The sequence below is a fragment of the Sminthopsis crassicaudata genome, chromosome 1 (assembly GCF_048593235.1).
Source record: "Sminthopsis crassicaudata isolate SCR6 chromosome 1, ASM4859323v1, whole genome shotgun sequence".
Taxonomy (NCBI): domain Eukaryota; kingdom Metazoa; phylum Chordata; class Mammalia; order Dasyuromorphia; family Dasyuridae; genus Sminthopsis; species Sminthopsis crassicaudata.
In genome coordinates this window covers 346,694,323-346,711,566 of record NC_133617.1, presented here as the reverse complement: position 1 = coordinate 346,711,566, position 17,244 = coordinate 346,694,323, and positions in this window count along the sequence as shown.

Here is a 17,244-nt window from a genome sequence, read left to right as displayed (position 1 = left end):
GTGTACGGTGTTAACTGTGGATCAATGCCTAGTTTCTGCCATGTTAATTTCAAATTTTCCCAGCAATTTGTGTCAAACATTGAGTTCTTATCCCAAAGGCTGGGGTCCTTGGGTTTGTCAAACACTAGGTTGTTAGAGTTATTAATTATTTTGTCCTTTGGACCTAACCTATTCCACTAATCAACTAGTCTATTTCTTAGCCACTACCAAATGGTATTGGTAACTGCTGCTTTATAATAAGAATTTTAGATCTGGTACAGCTAGGCCACCTTCATTTGATTTTTTTTTTTTTTTCATTAATTCCCTTGATATTCTTGACCTTTTGTTCTTCCATATGAACTTTGTTGTTATTTTTTTCTAGGTCATTAAAATAGCTTTTGGGGAGTCTGATTGGTATAATGCTAAATAAATAGATTAGTTTAGGTAGTATTATCATCTTTATTATATTTGCTTGCCCTATCCAAGAGCATTTAATATTTTTCCAATTGGTTAAATCGGACGTAATTTGTGTGCAAAGTGTTTTGTAGTTTTGCTCATATAGTTTCTGATTTTCCCTTGGCAGATAGATTCCTAAATATTTTATACTATCAGTAGTTACTTTAAATGGAATTTCTCTCTGTAACTCTAACTGTTGGACTTTGTTAGTGACATATAAGAATGCTGAGGATTTATGTAGATTTATTTTGTATCCTGCAACTTTGCTAAAGGTGTGGATTATTTCTAATAGCTTTTTAGTTGAATCTTTGGGGTTCTCTATGTATACCATGATATCATCCGCAAAGAGTGATAATTTGGTTTCCTAATTACCTACTCTAATTCCTTTAATCTCTTTCTCTACTCTTATTGCCAAAGCTAGCGTTTATAATACAATATTGAATAGTAATGGTGATAGTGGACAATCTTGTTTCACCCCTGATCTTAATGGGAATGGTTGTAATCTTTCTCTATTACATATGATGCTTATTGATGGTTTTAAATAGATGCTACTGATTATCTTAAGGAAAAGTCAATTTATTCCTATACTTTCAAGTGTTTTTAATAGGAATGGATATTGGATTTTATCAAATGCTTTTTCTGCATCTATTGAGATGATCATATGATTTTTGTTAATTTGATTATTAATGTGGCCAATTATACTGATGGTTTTCCTAATATTGACCCAGCCCTGCATTCCTAGTATAAATACTACTTGATCATGATATATTATCCTGGGGATGATTTTCTGGAGTCTTTTTGCTAATATCTTATTTAAGATTTTAGCATAAATATTCATTAGGGAGATTGATCTATAGTTTTCTTTCTCTGTTTTCAACCTACCTGGTTTGGATATCAGTACCATGTCTGTGTCATAAAAGGAATTTGGTAGGACTCCTTCATTTCCTATTTTTTCAAATAGTTTATATAACATTGGAGCTAATTGTTCTTTCAATGTTTGGTAGAATTCACCTGTGAATCTGTCTGGTCCTGGAGATTTTTTTTTAGGGAGTTGATTAATAGCTTGCTCTATTTCTTTTTCTGAAATGGGACTATTTAAGCAATTTACTTCCTCCTCTGTTAATCTGGAAAGCCTATACTTCTGGAGGTAGTCCTCCATTTCACTTAGGTTATTTATTGGCATAAAGTTGGGCAAAGTAACTCATTATTTCTCTAATTTCTTTCTTTTTGGTGGACAATGTGCCCTTTTCATTTTTAAGACTAACAATTTGATTTTCCTCTCTCCTTTTTCTAATAAGATTTACCAAAGGTTTATCTATTTTATTGGTTTTTTTCATAGAACCAACTCTTAGTTTTATTTATTAGTTTAATAGTATTTTTACTTTCAATATTATTAATTTCTCCTTTTAATTTTAGAATTTCAAGTTTAGTATTTGATTGGGGATTTTAAATTTGGTCTTTTTCTAGCTTTTTAAGTTGTAAGCCCAATTAATTGATCTTTTCTTTCTCTATTTTCTTCAAGTAAGCCTCCAAAGATATAAAATTTCCCCTTATTACTGCTTTAGCTGCATCCCACAAATGTTGGTATGATGTCTCATCATTGTCATTATCTTGAGTGAAATTATTAATTGTGTCTATAATTTGCTGTTTCACCCAATCATTCTTTAAGATGAGATTATTTAGTTTCCAATTACTTTTTGATGTATTTACCCCTAACTTTTTGGTGAATGTAATTTTTATCGCATCATGATCTGAAAAGAAAGCCTTTATTATTTCTGTCTTCCTGCATTTAATTCTGAGATCTTTATGCCCTAATATATGGTCAATTTTTGTATAGGTTGCATGAACTGCTGAGAAAAAAATATATTTATTTCTGTCACCATTCAGTTTTCTCCAAAGATCTATCATACCTAATTTTCCTAATATTTGATTTACCTCTTTAATTTCTTTCTTATTTGTTTTTGGTTTGATTTATCTAATTCTGAGAGTGCAAGGTTGAGATCTCCCACTATTATAGTTTTGCTGCCTATTTCATCCTGCAGCTATCTTAACTTCTCCTTTAGGAAGTTAGATGCTATACCACTTGGTGCATATATATTTAGTATTGATATGGATTCATTGTCTATGCTACCCTTTAGCAAGATATAGTTTCCTACCTTATCACTTTTGATTTGATCAATTTCTGCTTTTGCTTGATCTAAACATGACTACCCCTGCTTTTTTGACTTGAAGTATAATAGATTCTGCTCCAACCTTTTACTTTTACTCTGTATGTATCTCCCTGCTTTAAATGTGTTTCCTGTAAACAACATATTGTAGGGTTCTGACTTTTGATCCAGTCTGCTTTTCATCTCCACTTATTGGGAGAGCTCATCCCATTCACATTTACAGTTAAAATTACTAATTCTGGATTCCTGCCATTGTAATATCCCCTGATTATGCTTTTTTCCCTTATCCCCCCTGAACCCTTTCCGCAATATTAAACTTATGAGCCCCACTTGTGTCACGCAGCCCTCCCTCTTTAGTATCCCCCTGTTAGGATTACTAAGTGAGAACTCGGGTTGTCTGGACAGTGACAAGGTGAGAATTCAGGTTGTCTGGATAATTACAAGGTGAGAACTCAGGTTGACTTGATAGAGGGGGCAAGCTCATTGGCTGGAGTGGTTCTTCCCAGAAGCCCTTGCATTATCTCACGCCCATTCTCTGGGAGGATAAAAGAGACAGCACTGGGCCCAGAGAGCAGATCGGCCTGGAGAAGGATAAGAGCTGGAGGAGATTCAGAGCCAGGATTCAAGAAAAGACTCTGCATTGTATCAGGCTTGACGGGGCTCCCTGCAGGAAGGGAAGTCACTTCTAAGGACAAGAGTTAACAGCAACTGCCTGAAGACAACGGTTCACTACAGGAAGAAGAATCTGAGAGATTTGAGTAGACACAGCAGATCTCTTCCCAGAGAGTGATCCGGCAGCTTCTAGAGACGACAGCTCGTTACATCCCCCCTCCTCCCTTTAAATCCCTTTCCCTTTCTTATTCCCTTTCCTTATTACTCTTTTCCTTTTCCCTTTTCCTTTCCATCTTTTTTAATGAGGTGAGAAAGAATTTTCTGTAAAATTACTATATTAATTATTTTCTCTGAGCCAATTCTGATGGGAGTAAGGTTTACACAATGTTTCTCCCCCCCTCTAACTTTCCTCAGATGTGGTAGATTTTCTATTCCTCTTCCTGGAATGTAGTTTCCCTCTTTTTATCTCTCCTTTCCCCTTTTTCTTACGCTATTCACTTTCCATTTCTACTTCCCCCCTTTTTTTTGTTATATCCTTAAAATCAAATTATACATGTAGTCTTAATGTATATCTACAACAGAAATACAGTTCTCAAGAGTCCCTTTTATCTTTTTTTGCTTCTCTTGAGTCCTATGCTTAGAGATCAAATTTTTTCTTTAGATCTGGTTTTTTACTTAGAAACATATGGAATTCATCTGTTTCATTAAATATCCATCTTCTTCCATGGAAGGAAATGCTCAACTTAGCTGGGTAGCTTATTCTTGGCTGCATTCCAAGTTCTTTTGCCTTTCAGAATATTAGATTCCAGGCCCTTCGATCCTTTAATGTAGAGACAGCCAGATCTTGAGTGACCCTTATTGTGTCACCTTGGTATTTGGATTGTTTTTTCCTGGCTGCTTGTAATATTTTTTCCTTTGTTTGATAGTTCTGAAATTTGGCCACAATGTTCCATGTAGTTTTTTTTTTTTTTTTTTTTTTTTTTTTTAGGGTCTTTTTCAGAAGGTGTTCGATGAATTCTTTCAATGTTTATTTTACCTTCTGGTTCTATTATATCTGGGCAGTTCTCTTTGATGATTTCCTGTAAAATAGTATCTAGGCTCTTTTTTTCATCATAATTTTCAGGAAGTCCAATAATCCTCAGATTGTCTCTTCTAGATCTATTTTCCAGGTCTGTCATTTTGGCAAGAAGATAGCTGACATCTTTCTGCAGATTTTCATTTTTTTTGGCTTTGCTTGATTGATTCTTGGTGTCTCAGTGAATCATTCATTTCTATTTGTTCAGTTCTGATTTTTAATGAGTTATTTTCTTCATTAGCTTTTTAAACTTCTTTTTGTATGTGTCCAATTGAGTTTTTAAATGAGTTGTTTTGCTCCATGGAATTTTTTTCCATTTCAATAAATTTATTTTTTAGTGAGTTATTTTCTTCTTCCAATTCACAAATCCTACTTTCTTGGGAATTCTTTATCTTTTCCAATTCACAGATCCTACTTTCCTGCTATTTCTTTACCTTTTCCAACTCCTTAATTCTGTTTCCCTGCACTTCCTGTGAATTATTTACCTTTTCCAATTCACATTTCAGGACATTATTATTCTCTAGCATAGCTTCTCTTTCCTTTCCCTATTTTTCTTCTAATTCTCTCTTCAGATTTTTAATAATTTCTTCTAGGAGAGCATTTTTTGGGGAATTGTCTGGAGGCTGTCTGCTATTAGCCTCCTCAGGTTTGGAAAACGCTCTTTTCTGCATAGAAGCTTTCAATCATTTTCTTCATTTTTTTTTTTTTTTTAAAGCCTTCAGGGTCTGCCTTCAAGGCAAGGAGATTACCAGCTTCCTCTGCAGAATGAGGATGGGTTTATGGGCAGTATTTATCCTCTCAATGGGCTGCAAGGAATGGCCTAGCTGTGGGAGGGCTCTGGGAAGAGCTCCATGGGGAAGTGATTATGCTTGGGTACCACAGGCAGGCTGTGTAAGTGTCCTGCTAGGAGCCCTGCTGTGAGGATTAGTGATCGCCTTGGGGCTAGTGGTTAAGGAGCAAAGGTATCACTGCCCCCCCCACAAACACTCACTTTGAGTATTTGCCATTGTCCTGTTCCTCACTGTACTGGAAGTGTCCCTGCCTGGGAGAGCGCAGTCGGGCTGGGGAAATTCCACTATCTCCTGCGAGCCCCTCACTATACAGATGAAAGGCAGCCCTGGGTTGTGTCCCTGCTGTGTGTGACTGCCCCCTACAAACCCCTCGCTGCCGAATGTTGCAAAGAGCTGTGTTATGGTCTGTGCTAGGTCACTTCTGGTCCTGGGTGGGCGCAGCCAGAGCCTCTTGGGCTTTGGCGTCCCTCAGTGTACCCACTACCCCAGGCTCCAACTTCTCTGCTGGTCCCCTACTCTGCCACCAAAGCAAAGCAGTCAGGCTACAGCAGAGAGCTCTGTGTAAACCTTCCCACAGAAGATGACCCCCACTCCCATTTATCTCCCCGCTCTGTGCTGGTCCTCTCCCACCACCTCAGGTCAAATCTTTTCTGGTGATATTCCAGATTCTCTTCCGCTAGTAAGTTTTTGTATTTCCAATCTTCGTGGGTTTTACCAGCCAAGTGCTGTTTTTTGAGGCTGAATTAAATACTTAGTAGAAAGGGAATTAAAGAGCTTAGAAAGTTCTGTCTAGCTTTTCCACCATCTTGGTTCCCACAATGGTGCTTTCTATTCAAAGTTTATTGGGATTTGCCTTGCATCTTTAACAGTTTAAAAAAGATATCAGGAGTAAAGCATTTATTATACAGCTTCATCTTCCCTCTTACTCAGGTCTACAACATTCCAGTGGGTCATGCTGATTGTATTAAGGATGAAGCTTTCTTTTTAAAAGCATAGGACTTCGTTGATTGAAGGTTTGTTTCTTTTAAAAGAATACTTCATCAGAGCTTTGAAATTCAGAGTATTCAGGAGCAAGAGCAGATACATGAAAAAGACCATGTTTCCAGACTAGAATGAGTCTTCTGATGCCACTTTCTGATTGAAATTTCTTGGCCATGAAACAATAAATTAGCATGGTTCATTTATTGAACATCTACTATCACATAATACTGGGATGCTATCAATTGTTGCCTGGCTTTCTATTTCCACTTTAGCCCTTTCTATTCACGTTAATCTTCTTGGTCCCACTTAGGTGTAGAAACATTGATTCAAGTTCTAGGCCCAAAAGCATATTAAAAAAATAAATAAATAAAACTAACAATGACAATAATAACAAACCATGTAATTGACCTAATGAAATAAAATCATGGTTTCAAATTATGCTTTGCCAGATCTCATTCCTGCAGTGCAAAATCTGGGTTTTCCCAATCCTTTTTCTTCAGTTTCTCCATGACCATATTCTGATATGGCACTTAAAATACTCTGTGTTTATATCACTATCTTATTTTTTCTAGTTCTTCAAATCTAGATTCTGATCCTCTGTGGCTCAGGCTCTCTGAAACCAGTTTCATGTCCTTTTGTTTCAATATTCCCTAATATTCCCCACCAATAGGTCCTAGACCAAGCCCCATTTGATCATTGACTCAGATTAAATATAAATAGCAGTCATCTCTGCTTTGGCCAGAAACCCTGAGAGTCTTCTCTTCCCAGATTCAGGTTCATTTATTCATTCATTAATTTGTTTGTTTATATATATATATATATATATATATATATATACATTTTGCCCCTGAACCCAGATTACTCTGGAGGTGAAAGTCAGACAGGTGACCTTACACAATTCTAAATTCAATTCACATGCAATCATAGCCTTATCTCCATGATGTCATGGTCCTTTTCCAGAACAAAGGATAAACAACAAAATACTCTAACCCTGAAATCTGATCCACCAGAGACTTGTAAACTACCTATCTGCTTTTAGTATCCACAAACCCTCCTCTGATCTATTCTAATCACATGGACCCTGAGGCCAAGCCTATCTCTTTGGGAACTTTGTATTCACCAGGGTACTCCAACCTTCCGGAGATAATCCCATTCACTCTGAACTTTGCCTCACCATCCAGGTATTTACCTAAATGTCAATAATATCTGACATCTTGAACTTGATTTTGCTGCTCAGGTTTCAGTATGACCAACCTGGCTTAAGTGGACTTACATTTCTAGACTTTGCCAGTTGATGTGGGGACTAAAAACAAAACAAACAAATAAATAAACAAAAATCTATAAGATATTGAATCTTCCAACAGGCATAAAAAGGATAGTTACCAAATGTGCAGTTGTCACAAAATTGGAAAGAAAATATACAATGAGGTATGACAAAATTGAAATTCAAAGTTAGTATTTAGACAACAATTAATGGTAAAACACACAAAAAATAGATTTAGAAGGGATAAATACACTTTGCTAGCCAGACTATCTGTAGTGCTGTGATGAATTCTGGGTGCATGTATTTAAGGAGATCATTAGAAAGTGAAGTAAATCTAGAGAAAGGAATCTGTAGTGATGAGAAGGTCTGGAAAATACATCAAAAGGAATGATTAAAGAGATTAGGATTTTTTTTTTTTGTTAGTTTTTTTTTTTTTTTTTTTTGGAAAAGAGTTGATTAAAGACAAATACAATTCTCCCAAAGTATCTGAAAATTTGTCATAACTAAGAGAAAGTAAGCCAAATTGATATTTGTCATACAGTCATAGTCAGTTAATAGCAATTCAGTAAGCATTTATTGAGTACCCATTATACCATAGGTCTTGTGATAAAATGTATAGGCAACTGCAGATTCTGTCTTAATTCTCAGAACAGAGGTCAGGAATGGAGAGAGGAATCTCCATTGAGATTGGTGGCAATTGAGTCAGTGGGAGCGATGAAATTGCCAAAAGACAAAGTGTACAAAAGTGAAGCCAAAAATTGAGAGAGTAGTTGACAGTGTCAAATTCTGTTTTCTATTTTTGGCAATCTTAATTTTTAGGAAGTCTTTCCTTATGATTAATTAGTTTCAGCCTTTCTACAATTCTACAAATTACTTACAGTCCTGACCACTATACTCAAGCACAATTAACCTAATTCACTTTCTATATTACTTTTCTAATATTTTAAGATACATATATATATATATATATACCTCTGTTTGTCTCAGTTACCTCATATATAAAATAGGTAATAATAGTTTCTACCTTTTAGTATCATTAGATCATTAGATCACATGTGATAATGATTTTACTGCTTAGTGCCTGGAAAATAAAAAGCACTGTATAGATTATTATCACTATGTTGGCCATAAGGCCTTTTCTTCCAGTATCTTTAAATGATTCTCATATTTCATGATTTCCTGAATCCTTTTTCAACTTCAGCAGGTCTCAAGCTTAGCAGAAAGATCCTTTCTAATTGGTGGTCACTAAATTTGTGACAAAACTAAGATCTAGTCTTACCAAGGCTAAATATGACAGTTATATATATTTTTTTGTAGTCTAATGTAGTCTAAAATTTTATTGGGCTTTTTAATAACCACATTAACATCTAATCTGTTGTCCATCAAAGCCTATCCATCTTTATTTATTTATTTTGCTGAGGCAATTGGGTTTAAGTGACCTGCCCAGGGTCACACAGCTAAGTGTTAAATATCTGAGGTCACATTTGAACTCAGGTCCTCCTGACTTCAGGGCTAGTGCTCTATCCACTGTATCAACTAGCTGCCCTGGCTATCCAACTTCTATGCAGATATTTTACATAACTATATCTTCCCCATTTTATACGCATACGTTTTTTCTTTTCATCTACTTTCAGGACTTTTACATTTATCTCATTTCAGTTTCACATGGTCACAGTTGGGTCATTGTTTTCACTGTAACAAAGAGCTATTTGGATGTGGGTTATGTCTTTTTTTAATTGAAAAAAAATTAATTTATTTTTAATTTAAAAAACATCTCTTTTTGTTATTTGGATAGTGTTTAATTTTTTTCCTAAATACGTATCAAGAAAAATTTTAGCATCCATTTTTATAAGATTTTATAAGATAATTTTTCTCCTTTCTTCCCCTATCCTCTTTTGAGAATGGTATGTATTTTAGTATAGGTTAAGCATGTGCTATCATGTAAAACATATTTCTGTATTAATCACAGTTGTAAAAGAAGAAACATATGAAAAAAGAATAAAGTGAAAATAATATGCTTTCATCTGCATTCAGAGTCCATCATTTCATTATCTGGATGTGGATAACATTTTCCTTTGTGAGTCTTCTATACTTGTTTTAGATCACTGTGTGAATGAAAAGAGCTGAGTTATTCGTAGTTGGTCATCATATATTGTTGTGTACGATGATTTCCTGGTTTTGCTCATTTCACTTTGCATCACTTTGTACAAGTCTTTCTATTTTTTTTTTTTAAATCTAACTGTGCATTACTACACAATAGTATTCTATTACATTTGTATATCACAACTTATTCAGTAATTCCGGAATTGATGAGCATCCCCTCAGTTTCCAATACTTTGCAGCCATGAAAAGACTTTTTATAAATACTTTTTTGCATATTTATATTCTTTCCCTTATTTCTGATCTCTTTGGGATACAGACCTAGTAATGACATTGCAAGATCAAAGGCTATGCATAGTTTGGCTGTATTTTGGACATAGTTCCAAATTGCTTTCTAGAATGATTGGATAGTTCACAACTCCATCAGTATTCCATTAGTGTACCAATTTTCCCATATCCTCTTCAACATTTAGTATTTTCCTTTTCTTTTTTTTTTTTTGTCATATTAGACAATTTGATAGGAATGAGGTGATATCACCATTAATAACTTATCTTTATTAAATATTAAACTTTTATTTCTTTTCCTTTCTTTTCTTTTTTAATCTTTAAAATTTATTTTCCCCACTTTGGCTAAAGCCACTTCTTAGAATCTAAAACATAGAGTATAACAAAAATATATTTTTATTTATAGAACAAGAAAGATAAGAGGAAAAATTTTTATAGAGTTAAAACAGATACAGAGAAATTAATGTGAGTGCTAGTACATTCTAACTCCTTGCATAGATGCAAGGAAATCCCTGAAGTGGATACAGCAGTGAGTCCAATGCAGATTGAGTGGTCTAGATTCCTGGTGGTATAGAAATTAGTGGCTATAAGAGAGTTGTTAGGAATCCCTTTTAAATAGGCCGCAGGTTCTAGGAGTGAAAGAATTAATTCCTGAATTATTAGTTCCAAAATGAAAGTTTATTGTTAGGTATGAATCAGTTTACCAAGAGACTGACTTCTATACTGGCAAATCTATTGGAAAATGGAATTTTGCACTGAGAGAATGTAGTTTTCAGTGGACAGAAGAGTCCTGATAGCTGAGTGATCTGTCTGGGTCTATCTGGAAAAGACTTTAATTGATGGAAACTATTATAACGGGTGTCTTGGTGGGGGCTCGGACAACACAAGCAGGTTAGATCCAGTGGGGGCTGGGACAGCCCAGATCTCCCATTGGAATTAACAATACTTCAAAGGGGTGCTTTTTGACTGGGATTTCTAATTGAATCAAAGGCCCTAGTATCTTGGAAAGATAACTTATTTAGGGGATTATGTCTTCCCCAGGAATGGGTGAGAATCTGAAAGGGATCACAGATCAATAGGAAATATGGTTTCTTTTTTTTTTTTTTTCTTTAATTAATTAAATATTTAAATTAATTTTTATAGTTTTTATTTACCAGATATATGCATGGGTAATTTTACTTTTGCTCTAATTTTTCCCCTCCTTCCCTCCCCCAGATGGCAGGTTGACCAATACATGTTAAATATGTTAAAGTATAAATTAAATACAATATATGCATATATATATATCCAAACAGTTATTTTGCTGTACAAAAAGAATCGGACTTTGAAATAGTGTACAATTAGCCTGTGAAGGAAATCCAAAATCCGTCTGCATTTTGGATGGACAAAAATAGAGGGATTGGGAATTCTATGTAGTGGTTCATAGTCATCTCCCAGAGTTCTTTCGCTGGGTGTAGCTGGTTCAGTTCATTACTGCTCTATTGGAATTGTTTTGGTTCATCTCATTGTTGAAGATGGCCACATCCATCAGAATTGATCATCATATAGCATTGTTGGTGAAGTATATAATGATCTCTTGGTCCTGCTCATTTCACTCAGCATCAGTTCATGTAAGTCTTTCCAGGCCTTTCTGAAATCATTCTGTTGGTCATTTCTTACAGAACAATAATATTCCATAATATTCATATACCACAATTTATTCAGCCATTCTCCAATTGATGGGCATACACTCAGTTTCCAGTTTCTGGCCACCACAAAAAGGGCTGCCACAAACATTCTTGCACATACAGGTCCCATTCCCTTCTTTAAGATCTCTTTGGGATATAAGCCCAGTAGTAACACAGCTGGGTCAAAGGGTATGCACAGTTTGATAACTTTTTCAGCATAGTTCCAAATTGCTCTCCAGAATTGCTGGATGTATTCACAATTCTACCAATAATGTATCGGTGTCCCTGTTTTCCCACATCCCCTCCAACATTGCGCATTATCTTTCCCTGTCATTCTAGCCAATCTGACAAGTGTGTAGTGGTATCTCAGAGTTGTCTTAATTTGCATTTCTCTGATTAATAATGGGAATACAGTTTCTTAAAGAGACTTCAACCTGCTTCAAGTCCACAATCAGGAAGATGTGAGTTCTGATCTGGTTTTAGACATGTATTAAGTGTATGATCCTGGGCAAGTCACTTACTCATTGTTTGCTTCAGTTTTCTTATTTGTAAAATGGCAATAATAGAACCTACCACCAAGGTTGTTGTGAGGATCAAAGGATCAAATAAGATAATAATTATAAAGCAATTAGCACACTGCCTATATATAGTAAGTACTATATAAATGTCAGCAGTTGTTATTATTATTATTATTATTATTATTAAGAAGTACGATATTAAGTGGAGACCAAATTGCTTTAAGAGACTGGGCCTTCTCATTTCTAAAATATACAGAGAATTTACTTTAATTTATAAGAAATCAAGCCATTCTCCAATTGATAAATGGTAAAAGGATGAATAGACAATTTTCAGATGATGAAATTGAAACTATTTCCACTCATATGAAAGGGTGTTTCAAATCACTATTGATCAGAGAAATGCAAATTAAGACAATTCTGAGATACCACTACATACTTGTCAGATTGGCTAAGATGACAGGAAAAGTTAATGACAAATATTGGAGGAGCCATGGGAAAACTGGGACATTGATGCATTCTTGATGGGAATGTGAATGGATCCAACCATTCTGAAGAACAATTTGGAACCATGCTCAAAAAGTTATCAAACTGTGCATACCCTTTGATTCAGCAGTGTTACTATTGGGCTTATATCCCAAAGAGATCTTATAGAAGAGAAAGGGACCTATATGTGCCAAAATGTTTGTGGTAGTTCTTTTTGTAGCGGCTAGAAACTAGAAATTGAATGGATGCCCATCAATTGGAGAATGTCTAAATAAATTGTGATATATGAATGTTATGGAATATTTATTGTTCTGTAAGAAATGACCAGCAGAATGAATACAGAGAGGCTGCCACATGAACTGATGCTAAGTGAAATGATCAGAACTAGGAGATTATTATACACTTCAACAACAGTATTATATGAGGATATATTCTGATGGAAGTGGATATCTTCGACAATGAGAAGATTCAATTAAGTTCCAATTGATCAAAGATGGACAGAATCAGCCACACCCAGAGAAAGAACACTGGGAATTGAATGTGGACCACTTGCATTTTTATTTTTCTTCCCAGATTATTTTTGTCTTCTGCATCTGATTTTTCTTGTGCAACAAGAGAACTATATCAATATATACACATATATTGTATTTAACATATACTTTAACATGTTTAACATGTTTGAGACTGCTTGCCATTTAGGGGAGGGTGTGGAGGAAGGGAAAGGAAAAATTGGACCAGAAGTGAGTGCAAGGGACAATGTTGAAAAATTACCCATTCATATGTTCTGTCAATAAAAAGCTATAATAATAATAAAAAAAGAGACTGGGACTTTGACCAAGATTTTATTAATTAGGGTTGAAAATAACCATCAATTTTAATGTTTTATATGAAAAGAGTTTTCTCTATAAATCAACAAGACTCTTGCACTAAGTACTATCTTTATCATATTATTCTATAATCTGTATTACTTTGGTCTTACTTTGGAGGACAAATTGGTAATGGGGCATTTCAATAACCAAATAAATTAGAGTTCAGGAAGACAAATGAAGAGTCCCTCTTTGTGTGTTTTCAATATTGATTTTTTCAGATAGGACTTGATCTGGAAATGTGCTTCAGAAACAAATTCAAATAAAATGAATGTAGCTTTACTTGCTTGGAACAAGGTACATTTTACTTCCTTTAAAGGAAAAGTTATGTTGAGAACAATTAATTCTGCTACAAGAAAAAGGGTCAAATCTAAGAAGGAATGTTTATTTTGAGAGCTATGCAGTAGAAAGGTGACCAAATGAGAAATAAAAGGTAATTTTGAATATAAAGGCTGCATTCTTTGAGGTCACTCTGAATCACAAGGAATGGCAAAGTTAAAACAAACAAAAAAAGTAACTTTTACTACCTATCTTTAGACATACATGTGTGTATGTAAAAGATATATAATTATATATATGTAACAAAACTATTCAGAGATGAATAAAAGGACAAAAGACTTGAATTTAAGTTTCTTTGAGAAAAATGAAAACAACAGCTTCCCAGAGAAAGTTACAACACAAGAGGCCTGTGAAAATTACAAGGCATAAGGCTACTTACAGGTCTTTCAGTGGAGCTTCTGCCTTTAATTCTTATTTTCATACAATTTGACAGTCAGAATAAGCAGTAACACTGCCGACAATGCAGAATCATTTCTCTACTATAATGCAAAAGGATAAGATAATGCAATAAGTTTTCTCCTTCCTCCTTCCTCTCCTCCCAACCAAGAGCTAGCATAAAAGAAAATAATTGATATTAATGACGTTCTAACATCAGTAGTTCATCAATAATAAATAACATCAAGCTTTGGATTGGGAAGGAGAACTTTCTGAACTGTGATAATCTTATTATTTTTATTGGCATATTAATTGAAAAAGAAAATTACCAAATACTCTCTTTGGGATAACTGGTATCAATCATAAGATCAACTGCTGAAAAACTGGAATCTAATTTCTTATGTGTTACACATATATATACACATATACAAACCCAAAGAATCATACTGGATTATGGAATTAGGTGTAGCTTCAGTAATTTCAGTTTAGAAATTTTTTTAAGTGTAGCTTTTTTCCTCCAAAGGTATTAGAAAGATTTTTGTAGGCAAGGGAGACACTGAAGAAACAGCAACATTTAAAATTGGATGCTTTGGCAAATTCCCCTAATACACAGTCTGTATTTCATCAAGGATCAATATTAAATTATATTCTTCTTATGATTTCTGAGTCACATTCTATATTTGCACATTCAAAGCAAATGTATTATTTAAACAATAATATATTCTCTATTAGTTCTTGTATTGGGTTAATGGCTGGCTCAAGTAATTATAGTACTCAAGGGAATCAGGAAGAGAACCAAGATGCACCACAGATAATATGTCCCTCTTTTTTATTGCATTAATTAAAGATTCTTTATATATATAGGATACTGGGGGATTGTAGGAATGTTAAGGACATTGTAATGACCAATAATTTTCTTTTATGCTAATAGGGAAAAGGAAAGGACATTTGCTAAATTGGATTGGAAGTGTGAAATGTCAAATATTTTTCTTTAACTCTACTTAATAGGAAACAAGTCAGTAATTATTAAACAAAATTTAAAAACAAATAGAACTTGAGAGGATAAATAAAAATTTAGACCTATTGGATTTAATAAATGTCTTTTTATTTATATGTTAGAAGAGTGTCATGGCAGAAAAGAAGTTTCCTGAACAGATTTAGAGATGAAAGGTACTATAAGGGATATCTCATCTCATCCAATTATTTTAATTTACAGATAAGGAAACTGTCCAGGGAGCTAAAGAGACTCTTCAAATCTTACACAAGTAATAAATAGGATAGTCAGGATTCTACTCTTGACCAAAATCCAATTCTCTTGACATTCTTCCAAGAACAAAATACTGTGTGTGTGTGTGTGTGTGTGTGTGTGTGTGTGTGTGTGTGTGTTTTGCCTTTTGGTTCAGCAGCAATTGTGAGTAATGATGTTCTATGACTAAAACTATTTAAATCACTGGGAGAATATGGGGGTTAAAATTATGAATTATTGAAATATGTATGTATCAAATATTTGTTATCTGTTGTTCTTTATGATGCCAACACATATTCAATGAACATAGTTTATCAATGATCCACCTACCCAGTGAGTACTCTCTCTTTCCTATTCTGATCTTTGCCCAAATAATAATTTTTTTCCATATCCCTTTTGTGTAATCTATCCTCTATGATTGGAATTATCTCCTTTCTTATCTCAGTGTCTCAGAATCCTTAAATGCATTCTCTCTTGTCCTTTATATAATTTTTCTCCATCATTTTCCCCTTCCCTTTTATCTTTTTCCCTTCTCTTAATCTTTTTTCTATTCTTGCACTGCTGCTATAAGCATATTCATGTTTCCTTTATTCTATAAAGTGAAACAAATTATTCTTAAATTTGCTCCCTCCTCAAGTTATTTTCCTATCTTTTTCTTTCCCTTCATGGCCAAACTTCCTGACATAAGAGAGGATAATCATAACCTGTACTTCCTCATTACTCCTTTATCCTGGAAAATCTCACTGGGACTTTTAGAATAGCCTGCTTAAAGGAGGTCTGTCTCAACTTTGTTTTTCAACCCAACATACAGACTAACTGGATTAATATTTCTTAAGCATGGCTTTAATTATAATACTTTTCTAATCAAAAGATTTGGACAGCTTACCATTGGCATTTATACATCTGTTAAGATTGATGTCTCCCTACATTTCCAGTCTTCTTAACTTTTTGTACTCTACAATCCAGTACCATGTCTCCTTGTTCTTGCACATAATTCTCTTTCCAACTACGTACCTTTATATGAATTGTGTTCCCTATGCTTAGAATGCTTTCATTTCTTACCCTCTGTATTTGAACTTTCCTCAAGATTCAACTCAAAGGCTTTTTTGGTCCCTTTAACTATTCTACTATTAGCAGCTTTATTTTATTTTATTTTTTTTTTATTAATAGTTTTTATTTACCAGATATATGCATGGGTGATTTTACAACATTGAGAATTGCCAAATCTTTTGTTCTAATTTTTCCTCTCCTCCTCCCCTCCCCAGATGGCAGGTTGACCAATACATGTTCAATATGTTAAAGTATAAATTAAATACAATATATGCATACGTGTCCAAACAGTTGTTTTGCTGTACAAAAAGAATCAGACTTGGAAATAGTGTACAATTAGCCTATGAAGGAAATCCAAAATGCAGGCGGACAAAAATAGAGGGATTGGGAATTCTATGTAGTGGTTCATAGGAATTGACTTTCGCTGGGTATAGCTGGTTCAGTTCATTACTGCTCAATTGGAACTGATTTGGTTCAACTCATTGTTGAAGAGGGCTACATCCATCAGAATTGATCATCATATAGCATTGTTGTTGAAGTATATAATGATCTCCTGGCCCTGCTCATTTCACTCAGCATCAGTTCATATAAGTCTCTTCAGTCCTTTCTGAAATCATGCTGTTGGTCATTTCTTACAGAACAATAATATTCCACAATATTCATATACCACAAGTTATTCAGCCATTCTTCAATTGATGAGCATCCACTTAGTTTCCAGTTTCTAGCCACTACAAAGAGGGCTGCCACAAACATTCTTGCACATACAGGTCCCTTTCCTTTCTTTAAGATCTCTTTGGGATATAAGCCTAGTAATAACACTGAGCTGTTTTACTTCTAAAATTGCCTTCCACCTACTCTATGTATAGCTCATCCATACCTAGTTGCTTGCATGTTGTATTTCCCATTAGAATGTGTTCTTCTTGAGGGCAAGGACTGCTTTTGTCTTTTTTTGTATACCCAGAATTTAGCACAATGTTTGGCATATAAAA